We start from the raw sequence: 19,439 nt of genomic DNA, 5'->3' as shown, positions 1-19,439 counted from the left end.
TGATAAGAAGGAAAACTTGCGGGCTCACCCGGGAGTTGAGGACTCGCAGCTTGTGGGTCTCAGCGACGGCGGCGGCAGAGGAATCAATGTAATATTCGAAGCAGCTTAGCCAGTGTTCAAACGTGGCAGTGGTGTCGGCTGCTTGGGGGTCCAGCCCCAGACGATCAGGCTTGAGCGATGGATCCATCTTAAAGTTTTACCATTAATGACGACAGACGAGAGTCGGAAGAGTAAACTGTGGCTTTAATCAGCTAAAAGATACCTGCTGGCAGCCGGTCCCAGAATGAGGGCAGGGCTGAAGGTTAGCTACCTTTATACTTGAGCCCGAGGGGCGGAGCCAGCAGGGACAAACCCAGACATGTAACAAACAGTAAGAACAGTATGTACAATATAATACAGTGGTTCACCACAAACTTACTGGCAACAGTCCTTGAAGAACCACTAGCTCGGCTGCGAAACACCTGAACACACTGGTTGGAGCATGCATGGCACTACATATTCGAATTTTGCAAATAGGGTTTTAAACATGGAGTCGCCGATTTGCATAAGCAAAGCGCCAAATGCCTGCTTCAGTCATACACCCTGCTTGAACAATGCAGCAGCTTATGCACTTTCAGCACAGAACGTGTGGATGCCATTTTGGATGGTAAGGTGTCCATTTTAGACCTGTAAAGCAAGCCCAATCTAATCCAATCATCAAGCCAAATGCTATTTTGCGCCACTTAGTGGAATTTTTGAAAAAAAAAAAAAAATAATTAATAAAGGGCCGTGTGAAATTCTTTTCAATTTTCTGATAACAAGGGGAATAAGAAACCAGGGGGTTTAATGCATTGTGTATTCTTGTGACATGTCATAACTGTCTCTTTTTGTGGAATCTGTCAACGCCCATGTCCCACGCTGCAATAACAGTGGGCTGTGTACATTGTCATTTTTTTTTTTGTCTCTGCGCCAAGAGGCATTTTGTGTTTCTTTTCACCAGAACTACATTTCACATCTGTCATCTGTCACGGCTGCAAATCTGAGGCTGATTCCACCTCCCTGCTGCAGTCTTGAGCTTTTCTTTCATCATTCTTTCTCTCAGGTGTTCACAACAACTGCTCTGCCCATATCAAACACTCCAGGGCCTGTCCATCAGCAACCTCCTGCCGCAGGCAAAGGGGCTGGAACCAGCTGAGAAAGCAGCACAAGAGAAGCAAGCAAGCTGGCGGAAACTGAAAAGGACACGAATCTGTGACAGCTCTTTTGTTGCCGATGGCTTTCAGCGCTGGTCTTGGCGTTTTTTTGTTGCTTTTCGTGTGGCTTTTTGTTTCTGATGCTGATTTCAAATGGCTTCACAAAGACTGAGAAAGCTCTTTTGCCAGCTGGACTTTGTGTTTTGTTCGCAGATTGTAAGATACAAACCTTATCAGCATGGGTCATCTCACACAGATGTCAAGCATACCAACGTTGTAGGCATTTTCTGTTCGACGCACAACTGACAAGTGCAGAACACCTGAGGCCTTCAGTGAGCAAGTACTCCAATCAGCCGCCAAAGCTGAATGTATCTCAACTATTATTGTTTCTGAGTGTTTCTTATTTTTACTACCTGCAGATAAATGGAATAAACCTCTAAACTCCATGCCTTCATTGGCACCATCGTCACAAAAAGAAGATATTTTGCCAAAATTACTGGGGGATCGGATGTTATTTTTATCATGAGAACATCATGTATAAACAATGGTCATATTTTTGTTCGATTTACCAAAGTTTATTTAAACTTAAAAAGTGTTTTCATTTTTATCTCGAAGGTGGTGTCCCTATAATTGGGGATACAAACATTGGATTAGATACACTGAAAAATTGTGTCTCCGGCCTCGTTACGCTCTCGTTCAAGCAAAACTAGGCCGGTGAATAGCGGGAGAGGCCAAAAACGAAAACCGTGCCAGATACCAAACAGTTTGTGATGCAACTGGCCCGCTCCCGTAGGTGAAATCGGGATCTCGCCGTAGCGTGGCAAGAAACCAATTATCACCACTTAAGCCCCATTTCCATACAATTAAGCCATCCCATGTCCAACGGCCTCCCGTGATTCAGAGGCCTCCCCAGAAAGTGGTCACGCTGGCGCCAATTAGTACTCCATTTTAATAACGTGAACCTGGCGGAAGGGCTTCTGCGGGGAACCGAGGAGGTGAGTAGCCATCTTTGCTCACAGGCAAAGAGCCCAGGAGTACTGGGCTTGCGACCAGAGTGTTCAGTGGAGGGTGGTGGACCCTCAGCTGGGGTTGGGGGACCCTCCGCAGAGGTGGGCCACCATACGAGGGTGAGGGGATGCGCTGGGGGGGCAACTGGAGGGCAACCACTAGTGGCACCACCATGCCAATCCCTGGATCGTGTGTACCCATTGCGGGCGCAACCCTTGTCCCTGCCCGTCTGCCCCACTGACGACCCATAACCCCCACCGACTGCCAAGGCCATTGGCCGCGCAGCTGAAGGCTATTGCTCATAGGCAATCGTGGTTAAGTGAGCACTTCACACAGCTCAAGTGGATTCCCGTGGGTGGGCGGGCCATGTAGCAGATGGGAGTCATTGCCCAGCATCCCAATCACACCTTGATGCCTGGACACTGTGCTTGAACACTGCGGGAGGCAACACCACACACGCAGCAGCAAACAACCGAACACCCAGGGGATGGACACAGCTCCGGTGACATGTCCACAGCCAGAGGATGGGTGGGTGCCATGGGGAGGGAGGATGCCTGGAGAGATGGGCCAAGGGTTCGGAGGTCAGCTGCATTGCGGAAGAAAGTGACAGAGGCATCATACTGGTTGTGCACAAAGATGTTTACTGTGTTTGACAATTCTTACTCTCCCAATGGTGCTGCCCCCTCCCCCACTCTTAGCCCCCTCACCCCTTATCTACCCCCCCACCCCCTCCCCAGTGATCCCCGATGTGCTTTGCCCTCCTAGCTCTACCACTACGTCTCGGTGTGACCCCAGGATGCACATCAGAGGTGGAGGCAGCCAGCTGCTTACCGCATCCCGTGGCCTTTTATGCCTCTGGCGGGCGTCCTCTGAGGGCTCTGAGGCCGGAGAGCCCCGGTCACTTGTTGGCAGCACATGCACAGCCATGCCACCCTGTCCCATATGGTGCCAGTGATAAGCAGCCTCATCAGAGGGGTGGAACTCGGAGGAGCTGATGGCCACTGTTGCCACACCATGGGACAGGTCGGGTTGGCACCCAGCGCCCCCCTCCTCCTGCTCGGTGCCCATTTGGCCCTGGGGTTCACCTTGGGTCAGAGGGGCAACTGGATTGAGCCCTGGCTGCTCCTGCATCATCTTGTTCTGCCAGCCCGGGCGGTTCTCCATGGTCCGCACCATTGTGTTGACGCCCTCGGCAATGCTCCTCAGTGACTGGGTCATGCTCTGCAGCGCCTCGGCCATGCCCATCTGAGAGCGGGACATGTCCCGCAGAACCTCATCAAGGTCCACCTGGCACTGGGTGACATCCCCCAGCGAGTCAAACATTCTGTCGAGACCCTCAGCCATGGCCGTCACCGACTGCGCGATGCCTTGGACACCTTCACTAATGGTGCCAACGTCGTGCACCTGAATCTCCACTGCGGTCGGCACCCTAGCAGAGTTGGCCTCGCTGCCACGCATTGCCGGTGCCATCGCCTGTGTCCGTAGCCTCTGGGATTCCTCTAAGCGGCTATGGACCTGCTAGAGTGTCACTGCCATCTGTCTCTGAATGTCCCGGCCGCTCCCTATCGTCTCCATGAGCTCTGGGTAACCCTGTTCCACAGGCTCAGCATCAGCCTGGGACACAGCTGGGTGCTGGGATCCAGCAGACCTCCAACTGATGTCTCACCTGGGGGTTCCTGCCTCCACCTGATCTGCATCAGCAGCAGTGTGATGCTCACCAGTTTGTGCCCCAGAAGCCTGACCTCTAACATTTCCCACCGCGGTGTGTGTATCTGCGCTGGTGGAGAGTGGGGGTGACAGCTGTGCCGCGATTATTACAGTGGCAGACTCGGAGCTCCCCTCCAAGGTTGTCACCTGGGAGGCTGGAGAAGGGGCCACTCAGGACGGGCCGGCACCGTCGGCTGGAGGACCTGCGGGAGAATGGACATGTGGTCAATGAGAGGGATGGGTCAGTCAGTGAGGCAATAACTCACGTTTGACAGGCCATTCCAGGTGGAGCCCAGGGGCTCCTCACCTCTGCAGCGTCCGCCAGCCTCTGTGTTGGTGAGCACTCCGCCCTCGGCTACACCGGTCACCTGCAGGGCTCGCTCTTTGAAGGTGGTGTCCGACACCCCACCGCCAGTCTAGGCCCTCCCAGTGATTGTGGGAGAGGTTTTCCTGAGGAGTCACAGAGGGGGCATCATTAGCCACACACGTGGTTCACAGTGGTGGGAGGGGGTGTGTGAAGGAGGAGTGAGGGGGTTGAAGGGGGAGGGGGTAGACGCTCCTGGGAGGGAGGAGATGTCTCGGGGTGGGGGGGCTATGGTTTCTACTCACCTGTGCCGCCCGGTTTAGGTCATTGACTTTCTTTGTGGCCAGTGTTCCTGGTCACAGTCCCTGAGCTCACAGCTTCCGCCACCTCGTCCCAGGCACTGGCTGCCCTATAACGACAGAGGTTAGAACTGGGCAACTGAAATTTGTCAGCCAGCTCCTCAAAACTGGCGAAACTCCCCTCTACGAATAGATCCTCAAAATGCACAAGTCCCCTTTCCTTCCAAAACTTAAGTGAAAAGTCCAAGCCTGAAGGCAAAATGTGACAGGGGAAAATGTCTGAAGTGCTACCAAAACTGTTTCCAAATCCTGAGAGAGGAAATCACCACAGGATTTGAGGAAATGTCTTCAGGGGCGAAGGGCAGTGGAGTAATAAGTATAGCGTGAAGAGAGGAGGTGGTGTGTGAGCGAGCCACCAGTCTGCCCCAGATTGAGTCAAGGTTGCGAAGCCACTGCAGGATATTTTGAATGTTGGCAGCCCAATAGTAAAACATTGGGAGGGCCAAGCCTCCCGATCCTCTGCCTCTCTGAAGTAGAGCGCTGCGGACTCTGGGACATTTACTCGCCCAAATGAGAGCTGAAATCAATTTGCTGCTGTAATAAAAATGACTTGCGGGGGGGGGGGGGGGGAAATAGGGATACATTGAAAGAAAAATCCTGGAAGTACGGTCATTTTAATCATTTGGATCCTACCTGCCAGGGACAGAGGGAGGCTACTCCACCTCTTCAGATTCTCCCTGACACTACGGATGAGGCCTGAATAATTTAACTTGTGTAGTGAGGCCCAATTCTGAGCTAGATGAATGGCAACAAACTAAATTGAGTTCCTCTAACAGGTGAATTCATGGAAAACACTCACCCTTACCGACGTTTAGTTTGTAGCCGGAGAATGTGCCAAATGTAGGGAGCATCTTCATTATATTACCTATGGAGGGAGTCGGGTCAGTAATGTATAAAAGTAAGCCGTCCGCATAAAGTGATACCCGATGTTTCACTCCATTCCGATAAATACCCCTCCACTGATCAGTTGCCCTCAACGCTATCGAGAGCCAAGACGAAGAGCAGCAGGGAGAGAACGCAACCCTGTCTAGTGCCCCTCCCCAATGGAACGTAATCTGAGAATACCGTGTTTGTATGAATACTAGCCATGGGGGCATTATACAGCATGCAAATCCAGGAGACAAATTTAGGGCCAAATCCAAATCTCCAGAGAATCCTGGTAAGATAGTCCCATTCTGCACTATCAAATGCTTTTTCTGCATCCAAAGGCACTATAACCTCAGGTTCTGGGGCTGTGGAGGAGGAAGAGGTTGACATTCAAAAGGTGTTGAATATTGGCTGACAATTTTCGACCCTTCACAAAGCCTGTTTGACCCTCTGATATTATGCCAGGACATTTTCTGTTTTCAATTGGGATTGGTTTCTACAATATTCTGGAGCAGAAGGCAGGTTCCATTTTTACTTCCAGTTTTGTTCTGAGAGGGAGTTGGGCAGAAGCCTGTCAAATATCTCTTCCAGTAAGGCTGGAACTTCTCTCTGTGATATCTCGGCTGGAGTGAGCTGGTCTGGACACTCTATCAGGTCTGCAAAGGTTTAACCCCTGATTTAAAAGCTGCCAGCATTATTTTCAGCCAGACCTGTGCAAGTTAAACTTCTGTGAGAAAGGCTGGGGAAAGCCAAGACGGATTTCTCTTCTGACAACCCAAAAAGGTTCCTAAAGTTCAGGCCCTTTTCTCTTCCCATATATATCATTGTCGCAAACACTGCGCAAAGATCAGACAAGCAGCTGAAGGGCCGAGTGGACAGTGAACCTGCTGTAAACTCTCAGGTAGAGAATTCTAGTACTATAGTCAATCTGGTGGAGGCCTGTACAAGTGAAGGTGACTCTCCAGAGAAAATCCTGCAGCGCGCAGTCTAATTTAAGGCAGGTTCTAAAGCATCCAAACCAACAGATGGTTTTCAACATTTGCATTCTGAGATCACCGCCTACAAAGGCCACTACCTCAGCAGTGAAGAGTCCCATCTCTTGTTCAGTTTAATCCCTGTCATTTTGAACCTTTCCTACCCCCTTCACCATCGGCCTGTCTTGTGGATGTCTGGGTAGAGGGTGGGACGGGGTTTGGGGAATAGTTTGATCAGTAGACCATTGTTCTATTATGATTATTAGATGTTTTTCTCTACTATTGTTATAAATCTACATTTTTTTTAATGTTTTACTTACAAATCTGGTGCCTGTAAGTCATTGGAGCAGTTAAAAGTCAAAGATTGCAGGAAAATATACAAATTATTAGTTAATTCACTTATGCTGGGACTCCGGGGTCAGTGGGGCTGGAATTGACTGTGCACTCGCCGAGGGTGCCATAACAACATGGCTAGTCCAGTTTAGTTTCTGATCAATGGTAACCCTGAGGATGGTGATACACACGTGTAGCTCCTCAGGTTCGATGCTGTGTTGCTCAGGGCTACAAAGCAAAATCATCACAAACTACTTGTAAAAATCAGGAATAAGCCAAAATTTCAATGGGTAGGAAAGAAACTTTGAGTACACCATAATAATTTGCAACTTCCCAAACATATCTCCCTAATTTCAGTCACAGCCTAACCTCAACAAGTTCCTGCTGTGCAAACTATGCCCCCAACAAACCCATTACTGTATATGCATGTCCAAATTTCCCTCTCCCTCCATAGATACAAACCCACCAGAACCTTTCGAACATTGTTCGAAAAAGCATCCAGAAGTTATGCCCAAAGTAGCTATCTACTTGGAGAGAAGCCTGTATCTCACTCTAAGGTATAGTTATGTTGAGCTGATCCCTAGTCTCATATGTCACAGCAATTGGATTCATTTCTCACATTAGATCTTCAGTGGGATAGTGAAAAATCCTTTTCAATATCAAGGACACATTGTGAGTTTAAACTTCCGTTTTGTCCATTTCAACTTTGATGATCCATATTCAATGATACACTGAAGGCGCGAGATTGAGCTGACATCTTCAAGCCATCTTTCTGCAATCCAACAAAAAACATTGCCAATGCTGCTTTTGGATCGCAACCAGGAAGTGAACCACAATGGTCCGTCATGGGAAACCTATCAAATTATCTCTCCAATGAAATGTAAATGTCACCACGGTCCCAAAGGACCAGAAGCTGCCCTCCCCTCTGAGAGCTGACTGGTGATGATTCAATCTGAGGGTCACCACACCTCAAGCGAGGGGCAAAGTTGAAAAGATGAGGCCTTCAAGGTAACTTCAGCTAATACAGGAATTGAACTGCATCATAAACTAGCTGTCCAGCCAACTGAGCTAACCGACTCCCTCTCTCCAATGAAAGCAGCATGGAATTAAGAATGCAAATCCGAGTTTTACCATTGTATGACACCATCCTCTTGTTGCTGCATAATAGTTGTGTCATGTGAGAGTACCTTTAAGAAATGGGTGTTTATAAATGGGTGTGCATATAAGTATCTGTAGTAAGAGTACCTTTGAGAAATGGGAGTTTATTACTGCAGTGATGTCAGAGAGTGGGTGGAGCTAGGCTGTCTGTCAGCTTTTTACTTTCGTTTTAGGCTGTTTGCTGCAGGGTGTGTTTTAGTTTCGTTTTCAGAGCTGGATAGCTGCAGTCACAGCCAGAAGATGTATTAGAGTCTCTTACAGAGACTGTAAATCGACCCTGGTGATTTAAAGCTAATAACAGGAGTGACTTTAACCTGATGTGCTTCTGGTAAAAGGTGTTTTAAGTCTTATGGATGTTAAAAGGAAAGCTTAAAGGATTGCTTAGTGTTGTATTCTTTGGGGGGTTGTATTTGAATTGATGGTTGTTAAGATGTTCACTGTATGGTTTAAAAAGATTAACTTGAGTTCATAGAATAAACATTGTTTTGCTTTAAAAAATACTTTCCCATTTCTGCTATCCACCTGGAGAGTGGGCCGTGTGCCCCCATATCACAATCTAGTAAAAGTTGTGCGTCAGGTGAACTCCATGATACACTTTGGGGTTCTCTAAACCCTGGCCCACAATAGTTGTCTCACTGTTTTTAGGAACAATATTTAAGATGCCCCTGGTAGGAATATCATTTTAAATGAAGCAATATGAGAAAATGCATTCAGAAAATTCAAAGCTACTCAAGTTTATGGAAGGCAGATTATAGCCAATGAAAGTCATAGGGTGGAACCTAAACAATGTTTTCAAAGTGCCAGGCTCAGATTGAAAGCTGGCATTTAACACTCCAGTTGCACAGGCCAGTTTTCATTCCAGTTCTTGAGCAACTTTGAGGGGCGGGGTTTACATTGTCACGCTGGCGGGATGGGGCCTGATGGAGCAGGCAACCAGCTCCACAGAGATTGGGGCGCCATCTTTAAAGGGCAGCAAATCAGAGCAGGTGTGTTAATCTCCCCTCCCAGCCCACCACGGATGTAATGGGGGCTCCCCTCAGCCACATTCACCAGGACATCCCACTCCCGGACATTAATAGGGGACTTGCCCCCCCCCCCCCCCCGGAAAATCATCGGAGATCCCTCCCCCCTCCCCTGACAATCATTGGGAGCTCCCGCCTCCCCCAGACAATCACTGGCCTCCCTCCCAGCACCCACCCTGCCCCCAACCGGACTATCATCAGGGACATTCCGCTGCAGGGACAATAATTGGAGGTGCCGTCCGTTATCGGGGACTCAGCCCATCTCCTGCACAATCATAGGGGTCACCCCACAATCATCAGGGGCTCCATCCCCCACCACTGCGGAAGTATTTCCAGGGTTCCCCGCTCCACCGCCCATGCCTGCAAGTTCCCCCTCACTGCCCACTATCCCCCATCCCCACCATACATAAATGGTAACCAGCCCCCCCCCCAACCCCCCCCCCCCAGGGGTTCCCACGAGGGCTTGCCCCTGGAACTGCCCCCTGGCACAGGTTGGCATTGCCAGGTTGGCACTGTCAACCTGTGCCAATGGCAGTGCCAGAGCATTGTCCGGGAATGACCCTTTCCCCTGGTCGGAGGCTATACTTATCTTTGCATTCCAGAGTGATCCCCATGACCGTTTATTGTTTTTAAAAAACTATTGTAAACCTCGCCAATATGGGACAGGATTCTCCATTGGCTGACAGCGAAATCACAAAACCTGTTTGGGCGGAGAATAGGTTCAGCTGCCTAAATCGCGGCGGGCACCGATTTGACGCCAAATCGCAATTCTCAGTCGCCTCGACAGTGGCATTCATGCAGTCCGGAACGTACGTACAGTAAACACCGTTTGCATGTCATTTGCGGGCCCAACCCGGTATTCTCCGTGGTCTCCGCAATTCTCCGCCTCCGAAGGCCAAGTTCCCGATGGCACGGTTCACTTGTGTTTTTAAAAATTGTGAAACAAGCTTTGTGGCTGATGAGGGAGAGAGAGGACATAGGACACAGAGAGGAGCAACTGCAGACTGCCGGGCCGGACACTGGCCGGGCTGGCTGGGGATCGGGGGGGCCCTGCAAGGGTCCAGAGGGGGTTGGGGGCTGACGGGGAACAGGCCGAGTGGCCGGAGTGACCCACCCACAAGACTGGGGCGGTGTCCAGTCATGGACCGCCATGTAGGTGTGAACTCAGTGACATCGCTGGTGAGGGGCAGGGAAAATTGGGAAATGAGGGGCTGGATTCTCCGTCTTGAGACTAAGTGTTGATCCCGGAAAGGGTTTGTGGATTTTCATGACTGCAAAACTGGCGCCGAACCTGGACGGATTCAGCGACTGTGGAGGGGCGAGCACTAGTGCCACATGGAGCACAATCGATTCCAATGACAAATGGTGCAGGATTCGTTGGGTCCATGATTGACACTCGGGAGGCTGACATGCTACAGCCACACATACACATTAAACTCCCCATACACACTCATCCCAGCCAACAAGACGGCAGTGGTTGCACTGGAGCGCGCTCATACAGCTGATGGGTCGGCTGGGGCCAAAGGGGAGACACCCATATGACCTGTGCCCCTAAGTTCACAGTGAGCAGTCAGCGGCGTGCACAGCTGCATGGCTCCCTGGCAGGCCGCGGCAATGGATGCTCTGTGCCCGTCCACCCCGACCTCACAGCCACTGCCTGGCCACCCCCTGCTACTCCCTCTGGCCCTGGCAGAAGCCCCCCCCGGCCATCGGCACAATTGTCAACAAACTATGGCGATGTTGGACCCCATGCCCCCTCTCTCTCCCTATGCAGCCACAAAGCTGGTTTCAAGATTTTTAAAAGCAGAAGTGAACCTTGGCGTCGGGAATTCGGTCCATCGGCAGCGGAGATTTGCAGAGGCCCTGGAGAATACCGGGTCGGGCCCACTAATCATATGTGAATAGTGTTTACTGTACATGCGTTCCGGAACGCATTGACGCCACTGTCGAGGCAACAGAGAATTGCGATTTGGCATGAAATCGGCGCTGGCCGCGATTTCAGCGTTGGAACCGATTCTCCGCCCATTCCGGCATCAGCCGACGGAGAAGCGCACCAGAGATCTCTCCGGACAGAATTGAGTATCCTGATTCTCTCCGGATTTTCTGCCACTGTCACCATTCTCGCTGGCGGCGATTGTGGGCAGAAAATTGCCCCCATTGTTTTTCTTGGAGGATGTAACAGGATTTCTGGATGAGGGTAACACAGTGGTTTTATATTTCCAGTTAAAGTAGTAAAATTGTAAATTTGAAATTGAATTAGCTGAATATTAAAAGACCTGCATTTATATAGCACCTTTCATGATCTCAGGATGCCCCAAAGCATAGTTAGTGTTGTAATGTAACCAATGTGATAGCCTAATTGCACCCAATCTCCCACACACGTGACTAACTGAATGACCAAATCAACCTTTTTGGGTGTTGAGGGATAAACGTCAGCTATGATACCAGGAGAACCCTCCTTCTCTTCTTCTGGTAGTGTAATTGGATTCTTAATGTCCTCCTGTGATGATTTAACATTCCATCTGAAAGTTGGTACCACAATAGTGGATCACTCAGTCAGTATTGGGGCGGCATGGCGGCACAGTGGCTAGCACTAATGCCTTACAGCGCCAACATCCCTGGTTCAATTCCAGCCTTGGGTGACTGGCTGCGAGGAGTTTGCACATTCTCCCCGTGTCTGCGTGGGTTTCATCCGGGTGCTCCAGTTTCCACCAGTCTAAAGATGTGCAGGTTAGGTGAACTGGCCATGCTAAGTTGCCCCTTAGAATCCAAAGATTGGATGAAGTTGCAGGGATAGGGCAGGGGGAAAGAGCCTGGGTGGGGTGCTCTTTCGGAGGGTTGATGCAGACTCAATGGGCCGAGTGGCCTCCTTCTGCACTGTAGGGATTCCATGAGAAGTGCCAGCCCAAATTATATCTGGAAGTCTCTGGAGTTGGGCTTAAACCCAGAACCCATTCCCTGCTTAACACTGAGCCAAGACTGTCACTGGGTAACAATGGGTATTAATGGTCATGATTCTAGTAGCAACAGTAACCCAGCAAATACACTAGGTTTACTTCCTGGATATCTGCTAATCATTATAATCAGCCAAATGCTACATACATAGTGCTCTGGACATATGCTTTCTCCCAATGCTTTCACAGGGGAGCCTCACACCAGATGCCAAGAAGAAGGGAATATCATTGAGGTGTCACCTTATGTCTACTCTTACGCACTTCCCAGCAGCTTGGAACATATTGGCCTGAACCAGTTGTTTGCCCAATCTGAGGAGGACATGAGTATGGTACACAGAAACTCATAATAATAATAATAATTAATCGCTTATTGTCACAAGTAGGCTTCAATGAAGTTACTGTGAAAAGCCCCTAGTCGCCACATTCCGGCGCCTGTTCGGGGATTCTGGTACGGGAATTGAACCCGTGCTGCTGGCCATGTTCTGCATTACAAGCCAGCTGTTTAGCCCACTGTGCTAAAGGGAAAGTAAAGCACTTGAAACTACAATGCCTCTCTAATGACAAGAAATGAGAATTATGACCCATGATTGACATGCTACTTTAGAAATTACAGTTGGTGCTGTCAGTAGGTGAACATTTTACACATTTATATGATGCTCCACTGCCCACTAATTTGACAGTGGTTAACCCATTTAGCAAGTGGCTGGAAATGTGATACTGTAAACAAGAAGTGATGAGTTGTGCACTTGATTTTGGAGAAATAATCCAAGTATTAAAGCCAAGTGTTTTGGAAGTCTGGATGCTCCCTTTAATGTTACACTCAAAACGGCAAGTGGGGAAAGCTCAACAGCTCGAATGCAGGTTTCCCATCAACGGTTTGAAGTTTCAGCTCAGTTTATTTTCAATCACAACACTTGGCAGCCTGTGACACACAATTTTGTGTAATTTCATACAGGCCCGAGGTTGAAACTGGCAGCAAGTTTAGTAGATTGAAGAAAATAGGCACTTTCAGATGAAGCTGTGTGAAGCACAGAGGGTTTCTTTAAATGAACACAGCTCTGAACTATGTGACACATTCACTCAGTTCGGTGATTCCTGCGGTCGTTTCTTTTCCCTCAAGGCTCCCTTTAACTCAGTCGACACCTTTACTTTTAAAGAGTTATAATAACAACATTCAAAGCTGTCAGTGGGAGCAGTTTCTTTTTCCAGTATAATCTGTTAATGACAACAGATATCAGATATGCAGCTTCATGTTTATTGCTTTAAAAATAGCTTACATAAGCTCAAAGATCCAGTGTGCAGGACAAATTGCTGATCTGAATGCAGGCATTCCTACTTTGAAAATATAAAGCGAGATTATTTTGATTTCAGAAAAGGAGCCAAGCTGATAATACGGATGATTGCAGTGGCCTGGCTCTCTGCTGACCTTTAGGTTTAGTTGGGGGAGGGGTTAAGTGCAGAACATCTTTGTCATTTCATACAGAACTGACTTCTCTTGTAGTCTTCTGGTATGGAGGAGGGGACGTGATCTAATTCCTTTAATAGAGGTAAATATCTGAATTCCCTGGTAGTTCATGAAAGGATAGAAGGTCAGACTTTCTCGTGACCCAAGAGAGTAGTACAATCTGAATATCCTAATGAATTTAATATCTGTTAAATAAAATGGCAACAAGGCATGTTCCACTATCTCCTATCATAATTTCAGCTGCTAAAGATCAGGAGAACGCTTGTGGACTCTCAGGGCCATTGTGCTTAACGGCTGAATAGTTCTGTAACTCAACTGTGGAATATGCTCAAACATCCTTTCTCCTGTGAGCCCGGTAGAATAAGGGAGTTTGGTCTAGCAAGGATCAATGTGGGACTGTAGGACATTACCACCACAGATTGATGTAAAAGTAAGGTGAAGTCGCCACAGTCCCAGATGACCATAGGCTGTTTTCTCCTTTGAAGGGGAGAGGTGACTGGTGGTGATCTAACCTGAAGGTCACCACACTGCAGGCGAAGGGCAAGGTTGAATAACCTCAGTCGGTACGGGAATTAAACCCGTGCTGTTGGCCTCGTTCTGCATCATGAACCAGCTGTTCAGCCAACTGAGCTAAACCGTTCCCCAACAGATTGATGTAGAGCAGGCTTGTCCAAGGTGCGGCCCCTGGGACTCTGCCCTTTATACAAACCCAAAGGACAGTTTTCAAAATTCCTCTCAACGGGTTTCAGGCAAGATTCTGCTTGGAGCTGCTCATCCAATCGTAGGCAGTTTCTCTCCTCTGTTTGCTGCTGATACGCTGACCATAAAGCTAGACTATAGAGCCTGACTTCATTGCTCCGAAGTCAGACCCTTTAACACTGTATTCTCCAACGCTCCGCCTGAGCCTGAATTAAGAGGTCAAATGCCCAACATGACAGCCAGTCTTAAGTGAGTGAAGGATTTTGACAAGTAAATCGAACCTTAAACTAGGTGTCTGGAATGTGAGGTTTACTGGCTGTGTACTCAGAATTAGGATTGTCGAGAGAATTCAGAAAACTCTGTGGGAGGAAATTTAGCGTGAACCGGACCCCTACCCCATTGGTTTCCAATACATGCAGCAAACCCTAAAGTAAGGAAGAATTAGTTATGGCCAGCCATGCCTATTGGGAGGACACCTTCCGTAGTTACTTGAATATGAAATTTTCCAAATCGGTACAGTGGAGTGATACCCCGAAATTGGATCTGGAATCTGAAGGGGAAAATTGCTGGAGGCATGTCCATAAGGAGGTGGGTAAACAGGCTCCCAAAAGCTGTTCAGAACTGCTCCGGGGAAGAGGGACAGAGTTAATTTGGGTTAAACGGGACAGAGAAGCCCAGGTAATTCAACTGAAGGGAGTAAAGGAAGCACAAACAAGTCAGATAAAATTGGATAGCCAGGCGCAACTAAATCAATTAAAGCAAGAAAGGATAGGCAGGTAGCACAGCTAAAACAGGGTCTGGTGGGTGCCATGGTGCTCATCCAACAGTTAGATACAGAGGTGAGCATTCGAGAGGAAAGGAACCTTACAATATGAACCATATGAGCCAATTCCAGGCCCAATGTGATAAGGTCTACCAGAAAGCACAGCGCGTCACCAGTGAAAAGGCCGCCATGCTGCAACAATTAGGAGAAATAAAACGCAAGTGCAGCGACCTGCAGGCGGCAGTAAAAGTTCTGCACCAGGCAGGAAAAGGTAATAGTACCCCGCAGCAGATCACATCAAATGTTGGCGCGAGATTGAGAAGCTAAAATCTCAACTCACCATTTATGTAATAAATACAAAATTGCATTGACGGCACTTCCTCTGATTTCCTCAGGCGTCTGTGACTCCGGGGGCGTGGCCTCGGTCTCTGTGGCAGCTTCGACACCCCGAGACGGCGCTGGTGGGGAAAACGGTTGACCTGGGAAGGGAGCATCTGCGGGGTGCGTCGGTGGGCGGGGGGGCCTAGACGGGGCCGGCAGAAGGACCAATCCTTCTGTAAGGTGCACTATTGGGAGGGAGGGCGGGACTGGTGTCTGGGGGGTGTGTGGGACTCCGGGCGGCGTCAGGTCTCGTAGGGAGACCGTATCTTGTCGGCCGTCGGGGTACGCCACGTAGGCGTACTGGGGGTTAGCGTGGAGAAGATGGGCCCTTTCGACCAACGGGTCCAACTTGTGCGCCCGCATATGTTTTCGGAGCAGGATGTGTCCGGGAGCTGCCAGACAGGTCAGGAGCGAGGTCCCAGAGGAGGACTTCCTGGGGAAGACCAGGAGACGTTCGTGAGGTGTTTGGTTCATTGTGGTACAAAGCAGTGACTGGGTGGAGTGGAGGGCATCCGGGAGGACTTCCTGCCAGTGGGAGACTGGGAGATTCCTGGACCGTAGGGCCAGTAGGACGGTCTTCCAGACCGTTCCGTTCTCCCTCTCTACCTGTCTGTTACCCCGGAGGTTGTAACTGGTCATCCTGCTCGAGGCGATGCCCTTACTGAGCAGGAATTGACGCAGTTCGTCGCTCATAAAGGAGGACCCCCTATCACTATGTATGTAAGCGGGGAACCCGAACAGTGCAAAGATGCTATGGAGGGCCTTGCTGACGGTGGTTGCGGTCATGTCGGGGCAGGGGATGGCGAATGGGAACCGGGAGTACTTGTCAATCACGTTCAGGAAGTACGTGTTGCGGTCGGTTGAGGGGAGGGGGCCTTTGAAGTCCATGCCGAGGCATTCAAAGGGACGGGAAGCCTTTATCAGGTGCGCTTTCTCTGGCTGGTAGAAGTGCGGTTTGCACTCCGCGCAGATTTGGCAGTCCCTGGTGGCTGTCCTGACCTCCATCCTGGGCATAGTAAGAGAAAAACCCGAGGCAGCGCTTCAGGGCCTTGGAGCAGTTCAGGGTCGGGGCCTATAACTCCATTTCGCACTACGTAGCCGAGGATGGCTAGGCGGTCGGTGCTAAACACTCATTTATCCTTGTTATATGTAAGGTTAAGGATCTTTGTGGTCTGGAGGAATTTTTGGAGGTTGGTATCGTGATCCTGCTGGTCGTGGCCGCAGATGGTGACATTATCGAGATACGGGAATGTCGCCCGTAGACCGTACCGGTCAACCATTCGGTCCATCTCGCGCTGGAAGACCGAGACCCCGTTGGTGACACCGAAGTTAACCCTTAAGAAGTGATAGAGCCGCCCATCTGCCTCGGAGGCAGTGTATATGCGGTCACTAGTGCGGGTGGGGAGCTGGTGGTAGGCGGACTTAGGATCCACCGTGGAGAAGACCTTGTAATGCGCAATCCTATTTACCAGGTTGGATATGCGGGGAAGAGAGACACGTCCAGTTGCATAAACCTGTTGATGGTCTGACTGTAGTCAATGACCATCCTATGCTTCTCCCCGGTCTTTACCACCACTACTTGAGCTCTCCAGGAACTGTTGCTAGCTTCAATGACTCCTTCCTTCAGTAGCCTTTGGACCTCTGACCTAATAAAGATCCGATCCTGGGCACTGTACCGTCTGCTCCTGGTGGTGATGGGTTTGCAATCCGGGGTGAGTTTCGCAAACAGGGAAGGCGGATCGACCTTGAGGGTTGCGAGGCCGCAGACAGTGAGGGGGGGTATAGGGCCGCCGAATTTGAAAGTTAGACTTTGGAGATTACACTGGAAGTCTAAACCTAGGAGTGTGTCCGCGGCGCAGAGGTGGGGAAGGATGTTGTAATGACCTCCAATTGGCATTATTGGTTGGCCAATTGGAGTATGAACTCCCTCAATGATAGCTCATTGAGGGGGCCCATATAAGCACCTGTGTAGGCTTTGTGAGGCAGTCTTAAGTTGACTCGAATGATAGCAGCACTGTTTGGAGCTGCTCTTGTATATAGTTATTGCAAATAAATACTGGTGTAGTGACAGAACCCCTGCCTCCTGTGGATTATTACAGATGAAGATCCGGTAATTTTTAAACTCCTTTCCCTGGACTGTGAGGTTTGCTACACAAAACCCCTTTATCTCTACTGGGATGGAACCGGAGGCCAGGGAGATTCTTTGATTAAGGGTTGGATGAGGAGAGAACAGTGCCTTACCGTGTCAGGGTGTATGAAGCTCTCCGTGCTCCCAGAGTCGATTAAGCAGGACGTCTCGTGCCCGTTGATTAGTACTGTTGTTGTAGCAGTTGAGAGTGTTCGAGGCCGGGACTGATCCAGGGTCATCGAGGCTAATCTCAGCAGTTGAGTGTTCTCTTCGGGCGGTGTGCAGTCAGCTGAGCTGGGGTCCTGGGTGTCCATCCAAGATGGCAGCTCCCATTGGCCGCACATGGCTGGAGGTGCACAAAATGGCGGCGCCCATCCATCGAACGTGGCGTCCGCGGGACAAGATGGCGGCGCCCAGGGGCCGCACGTGGCCCTGGAATAGGAAGATGGCAGCACCCGCTGGCCGCACGGGGACCATGGAGAGGTTTGTGGTGGCAGTCCGCATTCGCCGACGGATACCGCGCCGAACGCATAGGCCTGGCATACCACCACGAAGTGGCCCTTTTTACCGCATCTCTTGCAGGTGGATGCGCGGGTCGGGCAGCGCTGCCGGGGGTGCTTGGCCTGCCCGCAAAAGTAGCAGCGGGGCCCCCCGGGGTAGCCAGGCCGCCTTGCAGCACAAGCTTGTGGGGGGGATGACGGATGTCTCGGGGTCGGCTGCTGAGGGGTTCCACGCTGCCCAGGGGGCTGCCGCGCGGTGGGAACGTAAGCACGGGCGTTTCTGGAGGCCACATCCAGGGAGCCTGCAAGGGCCCGTGCCTCCTTGAAGCCTAGGGTGTCTTTTTCCAACAATCTCTGGTGGATTTGGGAGGACAGCATACCTGCCACGAAAGCATCCCGGATCAAGAGTTCTGTGCGGTCGCTCGCCGAAACTTGCGGGTAGCTGCAGTTTATCCCCAACACCAGGAGCGCACGGTAGAATTCTTCCAGCGATTTCCCAGCGATTTGTCGCCTCGTTGCTAGCAGATGTTGGGCGTTGACCTGGTTTACCGGCCGAATATAATGTACTTTTAGCAGCTCTATTGCTGCATCGAAGTCGCCCACGTCCTCGATGAGGGCGTAAATTTCCGGGCTCACCCTCGAGTGCAGGACTTGCATTTTCTGTTCTCCCGTCGGCGTGTTTTCGGCCGTTCCGAGATATCCTTTAAAACACGCCAGCCAGTGCTTGAAGATTGCCGCTGAATTCGCCGCGCGGGGGCTGAGTTGCAGACACTCCGGCTTGATTTGGAGCTCCATCCTTTTAAATCTAGCTTATTAAATTGATGCATGATCAATGACCACTAAAGCGAGGTTGTAGTCCAACTGAAGGCTTTAATAAGCTAGATGTTTCCCCCAGCAGCTCAGGTACAGAATGAAGGCTGCTGGGGTGGCACGGGCTCTTATACCCCACCTTGCAGGGCGGAGCTACCATACAGCTTGACCAATAGGAAACATACAATATCTACCAATGGTGTTCCAGCATTACCAGGTACCGTAATACCTCTACACAGACTACCACATGGCCCAAACGGCTTTTTGGAAGATTTCCTGCAGAATCGACTAGTTTAAAATACTGGGAACGTGATCATTGTGGGAGCCCACCAAAGCCTGACATGTGCGGGAAGAAGAGAAAAGAGAACGCTTGCTGTGGCATAATTTTGAAAGAAAATAAATTTAAAGTGCACTCCCCATTCTTGAAAACAGCAATGGACAGCAATGTAAAACTAGGAGAACCAATTTAATCTCCTGCAATGGCCAAACCAGATGCAAAATTCGGTATCATGGAGAAACAAATTAGATTCCAGGAGTACATCAGGATTAAGTAGGAAATCAGAGGAAGTGCCATCAATGCAATTTTGTATTTATTATATAAATTTGCCCAACAATGTAATCATTTTTTTTAAAGGATATTTTATTCCTCACACATTCAACAAAATAACACAAGCTTAACATCCAATCAAAGTATACTTAAGATCCAATCAAAGTATATAGCAATGTGATCATAAGACCAGGTATAGATAAATCCTCAAGCACATTTGGAGAGATAGTAAAAGACTTTGATCAGTTGTGGAGAGTGTAAACCTTAAAAGAGGTCGAGAACAGCCCC

This window comes from Scyliorhinus torazame, chromosome 6 (genome assembly GCF_047496885.1).
Source record: "Scyliorhinus torazame isolate Kashiwa2021f chromosome 6, sScyTor2.1, whole genome shotgun sequence".
Lineage (NCBI taxonomy): Eukaryota > Metazoa > Chordata > Chondrichthyes > Carcharhiniformes > Scyliorhinidae > Scyliorhinus > Scyliorhinus torazame.
Note: the sequence above shows the minus strand (reverse complement) of the source record.